Source organism: Natrix helvetica (assembly GCF_964273705.1).
Source record: "Natrix helvetica genome assembly, chromosome: 5".
Classification (NCBI taxonomy): Eukaryota; Metazoa; Chordata; class Lepidosauria; order Squamata; family Natricidae; genus Natrix; species Natrix helvetica.
In genome coordinates, this window is record NC_138551.1 from 117,023,588 (window position 1) to 117,031,368 (window position 7,781).

A 7,781-nucleotide genomic window follows, 5' to 3' on the forward strand; every position below is an offset into this window, starting at 1 on the left:
CATCAGGCTGAGGGCAGGGAAGCTCCCAGGCAACCGTCTCTTCCTCCATTGTGATTGGCTACAGGGTTGTCATGACAAAGGGGGTGGGCCAGGAATAGAGGCAGCCACTAGAGAGAAAGAAGGGCAGGATTTTTGTCTTCCCTGAGAACTTCAGGATTTGAATGCGAAATCTGCTTTCCTTTAAGAAACCCTTTAAATTATTATGGAAAAGTAAAAAGTTGAGGTTTGATTTTGATGCTTTATTTTATTGCAACAGAGGAAGTCAGAAGTCAATTCTTTTTTTTCTATTCTCCTTCCCCCCCCCTTATTTTTCTTCCCCCTTCTCCCCGCTACCAGTTTCTTCCTATTTGACTTTGCATTTTTGTATTTTATTTTGTAATTGATAAAATGTTTAAAGAACAAAAAAAGAACTGGAGGATTTGAATGTGAAATCTGCTTTCCTTTAGGAAACTCTGTTCAGATGCAGCCCAGAATCAGAGGGAGGGAAAGGTCAGAGGAAATGAAGGAATATTTAAAATATATTTATATATAAAATACTGACTGCTACATTGTTTTCGTAACAATGGTAATAAGGCTTATTCTTAATGGGGGCTCCATTACTGGAGATTTGGAAGAAAAGATTGGGGGTTGGACTAGAAGATCTCCAAAGTCCCTTTCAGACCTGAGATATTCTATCTTTTCTCCTATGAGTTCCACCAACATTTTGGGGAGCTTTCAGTCTCTTAGGCTCCCAGGTTGTGATGACACCACTCCCTTGATCAGGGCCACCTTACTTGCACTGGTGAAGAAAAACGCAGAGGCCAATGAATAAATAGACCCCAAAGACAAACAATGTCATTTTCCAGGGGTCTCCAAGGAAGTTCTGGGGTCTCTCACTGGAGGGCCACATCAGCTCATTTTGATCCATTTCTGAAAGAGAAAAGGGATGGAGGAAGAAGAGTCAATTTCTGGTTTGGATGGTTGGTGGTTCCCTCCAAGACTCTCCATCCCAAGGCCAAACTCCCAAGGAAGAAAGGAAAATACCCGAGACTAAAAACCAAGTCCTGCTTATCTACAGAATGGATTTTCTCCCTGTGTCTCTCTGTATCTATCTATATACCTATCTATACAACTATCTGTGTAACTATCTATGTAACTATCTCTGTAACTAAACCTTGTTCAGGAGCAACTTTCCTTCCCTGGTGAAGAAAAATACAGAAGCCAACCACCACAGAGATCCCAAAGATGACTAAACTTACATTATGCTTATTGTGTTTTCTTTATACACGTATGCAGTACATATATATAAAACACTGTAATACATCTTGAATTCAATTGCTTGTTTATATTTAGACTCAGGGCTCTAATAAAGAAATTTGAAAGTCAGGATTGCTGTCTAAATATTTCTCACCTGTTAAGTTCATCTTTCAGATACTTATTTTCTTTTGGGAGTTCTGCCTTCTCCCATCTTGCTTTAGACCCAAGCAAAGGAGACAATTGTTCTCCCTTCTAAGATTTTCTATCTGCAAAGCTTCATTTCTTCTCTAAAATATCCAGACCAGAATAAAATTAGCTCCCTTAGGTTTTTACGTGAATGATCAGGCTTGTTTAAAATAAAACCTAATTAAACAATAGTTTGTTTTTTTATACATAGCCTTACATTTTCATTAATGTAGTTTTCCTATGTTTTGAACAAGTTGAAAAGAGTCACCTCTTATTTTCCCAAACTTTGTTCCAGGCAACAGAGTTCAACTCAGAACATTAGAGGATATTTGTTCATGGGAGGAAGCTGTCGATAATTTAATATGAAATTCTGGAAGAAAAGCTGGGGTTGCTATCTAAAAGTTCTCAGTCTCTCTTCCAAATCTATGCAGAGCTTTTCCTTCCCTGCAATTAGTTGGAGATTTTTCTGTGGTGTTCCTGTCAGTTATGGAGAATAGAAAGCAATTAGACTCCATTTTTAAAAAAAAACTTGGAACACTTTCTTAAATTGCAAATATTAAATATAACTTCATGTATTTGTGTGTGTGTGTGTGTCTTTGTGGATAGAAATCCAATTTTGCGATTTCTGCTATAACAACCAGCAGTTTCTCCTGTAGGAAGTTAGAGTCCACCTCTCTCCTAGAAAATGAAATATTTTGGGAAATATTAAAGGGCAAAATATTTCCCCCTAAAAGGGAGGAAGAAACTCACCCCCCCCCCTTTTGGCAATGAGCCATTAAGGCCTGGGTCAGTCTATTCTACATAACAAAGATCTCTCCCCTTCAGCTCCAGGGAGTCCTGTCTACCATTAAACCTTTTTGAGTCTCATTAATGCCTGAGCATGTCACAGAATTGAAAAATAGCTGCCGGCTGAGTTGGAAGAAAAAAATATTTTAAGGAAGGAAGGAAGGAAGGAAGGAAGGAAGGAAGGAAGGAAGGAAGGAAGGAAGGAAGGAAGGAATCCATTTACAAGAGTGAAAAATCAGTAGCAACTTACACTCCCTCTTCATCTGTAAACATTCAGGGAAGACCTTTCCTTTCATTCATGTAAGGATGACACACATTAGGCTTTTTAAATGTGTGTATTTAATACAGTCATTGCATAGCTTCAACAGAAGTGTGCATGTAAGATACCATGCAAGGAGATTCATCATCTCCAGTTGCTTTCACAGCCTTCCTGGGCACAAAGGTTGTGCTGGATTGCTTTCCTGGGGTGTAGAACAACACAATCTATTTCTCTCGGGTGGAATGAGAACAAGGGATTCCTTCTGCTGATGTACCCAGCTGGTCATTCTTGAAAGTTGCCTCTGACATTTTTCCTAATTTGACTTGGACCCAAGCATAGAGGTAGTCCTCACTTAACAACTGCCCTGTTTAGCCATTATTTAGCAGTTATGACAGCACTGAAAAAGTAACATTACGGACAGTCTTTGGATTTATGAGAGTGTCCCCCTCCCCCATCCCACAGTCATGTGATTTCCATTTCCATGCTTCCCCGCTAACTTCCACCAAGCAGTCAATGAAGAAGCTGACCTGAAATTATAAAGTGGAGTTATGGGATGGCTTGCTTAATTGTGTTGCATAGCAACAGAGTTCCCCTTCTCATTTGTGGTAAAGCAAGAATGATCTGAATTGGCAAACACTCAGAGTCATAAATACACACTCCTCTCTGTTTGAAATCTGTACAAAAACTTTGAGCCCATCAACTGCTTTCATTTTCCTATTTAACATATGTATTTATTTAGTATATTTATGTTACTTCACACTCTATAATGTGGAAGTATTATTACCCCCAAGATGAGAAGGGCAGTCTTCTTTTCAGAGAGAAACGTTCCCTCAATGAATCACACTCGTTCAATCTTGATCAGTCGTTTTAACCCAAGGGGGGTAATCTGTGTTCCCCCCCCCCCCAATTTAATCTACTCTGAAGAAATCAAACATTTGTCATCGAATTTCAAAGGATCTGGGGCTTTGTAGTCCTTTGAAACCGGCTCCCCACATATGAAGCTTTTAATGAGACAAAGGAGGGATGCGGAGGGTCTCACCTGGATGGGCGATGGCTGCAGAAGAGCCAACCAGCCAACAGGTGAGTATTTCCCTCCCTCATTCCTCCCCCAAAGAAGAAGAAGAAGAAGAGAGCCCCCCTTCCTTTACTTACCTGCCAGAATCGCAGCTCCTCCTTTCCCTTCGCTCAGCCCGTGAGTTCCAAAACTTCCCCCCCCCTTCCCACAGGGGGCGCCCTTCCTCCCCAATAGCGGAAGGTTTCAGCCGCACCGAGGGACTCGTGAGCGCTCCAGCGGCCGCTGCCTCTGCTGCCTCCCCCCAAGGACTCCGCAGCCCCCGAGACGCTCCGGTTCCAGCGCCCTTCGGACTTCAGCCTGGCAGCCGGGCGGAGCTGGAGGGCCAGAAGGGCCCCTCGGGAAATGTGCAGGTGGCCCTCCGTGACGGCCATTCAGACAGCTCCGCCTCCCTAGGAAGCTCTTGCTCCCTCCCGCTGGATCCCTTTCTCTTCCACTCCGTCTTCCCGGGGCTGATCGAGGCTCCCGGGGATTTTGGGTTGGTGGTTGAGTTGGACTGGCTGGGTGGGTTTTGCTCAGCTGTGTAAGAGTGACGTAATAAGAGGACGTCACAAATAGGCTCCTCCAGGCACTCCGTGGCAGCTGATGAGGGAGGAAAAGGGGAGGAAGGAAAAGACGGGGAAAGGGGGGGCGAGGGGAGGGAAGGAGACCAACAAACGAAGCAAAGAGCGCTGCATGGGGGTCTTTTCTGAAGAGACGATCTGATTGGTTTGATCTCTGAAGTTGTGAGCGGGTCAGGCTGATTCTTCTTCAGTTATTTGTAGTTGCAAAATAATCCGAAGGGAAGGAAAGGTGAAGGGGTTTATTTCAGTTCTTCTTCCCCTTTCTGTTCCTCTTTCTCTTCTTCCAATTTCCCTTCTGCTTCCTTTTCCCTTTCCTTTCCCCTTCCTGTTTGTTTCCTTTTTACTCTGTTTCCCTTTTCCTTCTTCCCCCTTTCCCATTCAGCTGACACAGAGTTAAGGCAAATTCCTCAATCATTAGGATAACCTCGAGTATCTCGTTGGAGAGGAGACCACACAGAAAAGAAACTTTATTTGACAGAGGGAGATGGGCATTCATCATCATTTCAGGCACTTATAAAATACGTATGAGAGAAATAAAAAAGGAGCTGAGAGAGCCCCCCCCCCCCCCGGACCATTTCTTGCATCTCTATTAGCCCAGGGCTCCCATTCAGACGATCGGAGGCTGGGAGACTCCAGACGGAGAGGAACCAGCTCAGCGTCTCTTGGAAGGCTGGGAAGAGACCGGGAGACTTGCGATGCTCCCTACAAAGGACTCTGTTCCCTTGAGACCTACCAGTGCTCTGGATAAATGGGGGGGGGGGGGGCAAGTGGGAGCTGCCCTGCGGGGCGAGTTCTGGAGCTGCCGGGCAGAGCGGAGGGAAAGGAGGAGCTGGGTTTCTGGCAGCCTGGGGGGCGGGGGGGGGGAGGAAAGGAGGGGCCTCTCTTATTCTCTGGGGGAACAAAGAGGGGGATTTAATCCTGCTAGGATTGAAAAGAAGCCCCAAGGGACCCCGGTCAGTCGGTCAGTCAGGGCCACTCAGGAGCCTCCACGGTCTTTGGGGGCTGCGAAGGTCTGGAGGGGGAGGGACCGGCTTCACCTCAACCCCATGAAAAGCATAGTCCCCCCCCCCATGTGATGTCCTGTCATTTTTATGCGTCCCCCCCCCAAGTGAGAGGACACCTCTCCTTCTGGGGGGGGGTAGTTGGGGGAGTGAAGAAGGGCCGGCTGTGTCATCACTGCCCCCACCTGCCCCTTCCAAGGATACAGAAGATGGGGCGGGGGGGGGGAGAATGAGTTGAGGAGCCTCAACGCAACTGCCGCTGAGAAAAGCAGAGGCAGAAAGGGGGCTTTTCTCTCTCCTTGGGGGGCAGCGCCCCTCGGCTGCCCCTCCAGGGGCTTCTCGGCAGGCAGAAGGACCGCCGCCCTCGGAGTGCACGGTCGGACAAAGACCGGGGAAGTGATGGGGGGGGGTGGAAGTGGAGGGGGAGAAAGTCGGGTCGTCCTTTCAGATCATGGGGGGGGGGGCAGAATTGAGAAAGCGCAAATCTACGGCTGAGGAGAAGCTCCAAGGGATGCAGCGGCTCTTCCAGCCTTATTTGGATGCAGCCAAGAAAAGGGGGGATGTTGACACCTTCAACCCCCCCAAAAGGAGATTCCCTTCCCTCCCTCCTCCCCCCCCTTCCAAGAGCCTCCAACGTTACACCCACCCACACCCACACCCGCCGCTGCTGCTCTTGGCCTCTCCTCCTCCCTCCGCGGAGCCGGGCGCCGTTTCTCCCCCGCCCCACAGCTGCACCCTTGGACGGAGAGAACGTGTCCCAGAGTCCGGCGGTGCCTGATGTGCTCCTCCCAAGACCTGCTTCCCCGCCGCCCCCTCCGCAGTGCCTGCCCACTTTGCAGAGTCTGCCCCCCCCCCCCCCCCCGAGACTCTCCTTGGTCGCAGCCTCTGCAGACAGAGCCCCGACGCGGCCCGGGAGGGAAGAGGCCCCGGCTCAGAGAGACCGCCTGCCAGGGATGGCCCTGCCCGACCTGAGAGCGAGGCAGCGGGGCATTATGGGTGTGCGAGGCCCGCACAAGACCCCCCCTACACTCTACCCCCCCCCCGCTTTTGCCAAAAAATGTTCGCCACCACTGGTGTAACTGAAAGATGCTCAGACAAAAGTTTGGAATCTTTTCAGGGTTATTCCAGAGAGTCAGTCCTGGTAACATGAACTCGGGGACAAGAGAGGAGATTCTGGCCGAATAAGAGGGGGGAAATCCTGAAAGGAGGAGGAGCCCTTTGAGAGCTGAGTGGATAAAAGCATCAAGTTTGGAGTGTGTGTGTGTGTGTGTGTGTGTGTGTGTGTGTGTGTGTGTGTGTGAGAGAGAGAGAGAGAGAGAGAGAGAGAGAGAGAGAGAGAGAGAGAGAGAGAGAGAGAGGAGCTTGCCAATGAGACGTTCTTCTCCCCATCCCAGGCATCCTTGGCATTTGGGAGGCAGAGGACGAGGCTGCTGCACGTGGAAGCGCAGAGGAGAAAGTTTGCAGGAAGCCGTTGAGTCCAACTTCTGCCTTGAGAGATCTCAAGGGACCTGTGGCAGCAGAAATCAAAGTGGGGGGGGGGGTTCAGAGGGAGGCCCCCTCCCTCTCCATGCAAGGAGACCAGGCTTTGTAAGCAAAGCATCCCCAGCAATAAGATGGGCGACCCAGCAGGAGAGGAGGGGGCAAGGGGAGATGCTGCCACCAGCTTCAGCTGTCTCGAGGGAGCTGGGTCGGGATGGAATAAGTTGCACCAGCTAAGTCAACATGGGGACAATTGCCCCTTTTCGTTCCATCGCCCCCTTGAAAAACGAAATTAGTCCCTGGGGGGCAATATCACCCAGGTTAAGAACCACTGCTCCAGATGACAAGGGATCTCAAACAGCCAGATTTTTACTGTTTTTATTACTTAAATTCATTTTTCAAGATGACTCTGTTGCCCTGCCTGGTTGATGCTCTTAGGACAAACCATATAAAATATATACCATCCTCATTCTGATGCTGTTAAGTCTGCTCTTCTCTATAACCTTAACACAGGTAATAAGGTTTGTACTGTCCATGGGATGAGTCAAATGTACAGAAACATAAGCGAGGGCATCTTGGTGGCAGGTGCTGAATTATGTGCAGTCCCCACCACCACACCACCTGCTGTAAAGTCAGACATCCCCCAAAATAAGATTTAATATCCATTTTTTATATTTAAAATCTTCATTAGGGCACAGAACCCGTTGTTACATTATTTGAATCCCACCACTGCTCACAGTTGGGGGTCCCATCCGAGCATGTCCAGCACTGGCAGGGGGCCTGACCATCTCCATGAAACAGACCACATTTCCCACCAAAGTGGTACCTGCATTCTGTGCACAATTATTAGGCAAGCTGTATTTTGGAGGATTAATTGTGTTATTGAACAACTCCAGTGTTCTCGGTCAATCCAAAATGTTAATAAACCTCAAACCTGAACATTGAAGAAAGTAAAAGTGAGGTTTTGGCTTTCTTAGGAGAATATCTGTGTCTGCACAATTATTGGGCAACTATTAGTCTGCAGAATTATTACACAACAAAATGAAAATTTGCCCATACACTCATTTATTTACAGAATAATAAACAAACAACTCAAAATGTACAAATAAACATTTCTGAAAGTTCACAAAAAGAAATAAGTGACCAATATAGCCACCATTCTAACCAACCCTAACCTTTCCATTCATGGAATCTGTCCG